This window comes from Myotis brandtii, unplaced genomic scaffold, assembly GCF_000412655.1.
Source record: "Myotis brandtii unplaced genomic scaffold, ASM41265v1 scaffold815, whole genome shotgun sequence".
NCBI lineage: Eukaryota > Metazoa > Chordata > Mammalia > Chiroptera > Vespertilionidae > Myotis > Myotis brandtii.
Window position 1 is genome coordinate 86755 of NW_005371298.1, and position 1888 is coordinate 88642.

Genomic DNA, 1888 nt, shown 5'->3' on the forward strand with positions numbered 1-1888 from the left:
AAATTAACCCCAAGAAATCTGAGGCATTTCTATACACCAATAGTGAACTTTCAGAAAGAGAGATTATAAAAACAATCCCATTTACCATCGCACCAAAAAAATTAAGCTACCTAGGAATAAACTTAACTAAAGAGGTAAAAGACCTCTACTCAGAAAACTACAGGACGTTGAAAAAAGAGATAGAGGAAGACATAAACAGATGGAAGAACATACCGTGTTCATGGATTGGTAGAATCAACATCATTAAAATGTCCATACTACCCAAAGCAATCTATAAATTCAACGCACTTCCCATTAAAATACCAACGGCATACTTCACAGATCTAGAACGAACTCTCCAAAAATTCATCTGGAATAAAAAAAGACCCCGAATAGCTGCAGCAATCCTGAGAAAGAACAAAGTAGGTGGGATCTCAATACCAGATATCAAGCTGTATTACAAAGCCACTGTTCTCAAAACTGCCTGGTACTGGCACAAGAACAGACATATAGATCAATGGAATAGAATAGAGACCCCAGAAATCAGCCCGAACCAATATGCTCAATTAATATTTGACAAAGGAGGCAAGAACATACAATGGAGCCAAGATAGTCTCTTCAATAAATGGTGTTGGGAAAATTGGACAGATATATGCAAGAAAATGAAACTAGACCACCAACTTACACCATACACAAGAATAAACTCAAAATGGATAAAGGACTTAAATGTACGACAGGAAACCATAAAAATTCTAGAAGAATCCAAAGGCAACAAAATCTCAGACATATGCCAAAGCAATTTCTTCACTGATACAGCTCCTAGGGCAGTTGAAACTAAAGAGAAAATGAACAAATGGGACTACATCAAAATAAAAAGCTTCTGCACAGCAAAAGAAACCATCAACAAAACAACAAGAAAACCCACTGCGTGGGAAAACATATTTGCCAACGTCATATCTGATAAGGGCCTAATCTCCAAAATTTATAGGGAACTCATACAACTTAACAAAAAGAAGATAAACAATCCAATCAAAAAATGGGCAAAGGATCTAAATAGACACCTTTCAAAAGAGGACATTCAGAAAGCCAAGAGACATATGAAAACATGCTCAAAGTCACTAATCATCCGAGAGATGCAAATCAAAACAACAATGAGGTACCATCTCACACCTGTCAGACTGGCTATCATCTTGGGGGGCAAGAGGGAGGGGGTAAGAGATCAACCGAAGGACTTGTATGCATGCATATAAGCATAACCAATGTACATAAGACACTGGGAGGAAGAGGGGGCCAGGATATTGTCAAGGGCGGGGAAGAAAAAAAGGAAACATATGTAATACCATTTGTAATAACATAAGCAATAAAAAAAAGATATAAGAAATAAATTCATTAAAAACTATGCAAAAATACATATAAGGACTTGGCTAGTATGCTCAGTTGATTGGGCTTCGTCCATGAACCTAAAGTTTGCCAGTTTGATTCCTCATCAGGGCACATGTCTGGGATGCAGGCTCAATCCCCAGTAGGGGGTGTGCAGGAGGCAGCCAATTGATGACTCAGTTTCACATTGATATTTCCCTATCTCCCTCTCCCTCTGTCTCTCTCTCTCTCTATCTCTCTCTCTCTTTCAAAAAAAAAAATGAAATCTTTTAAAAGGTACATACAAAAATGTCCACTCAACAGTGATTAGGAATTGACTATGAATTATTTTAAAAAATCATTCTTTAAGCTGCTAAACAATTTCCAAATGTTCACAATGGGTATATGTTACCTTAGCCATTAGAAATGAAACATTATATATTCCTCTCTGAATGGAGTTTCAAGATTTTCTGAGATGATATATATATATATATATGCCATTTTTTTTCTTTCTTTCTTGACATGCTCCCTAGTAAATCTGCTAACCCCT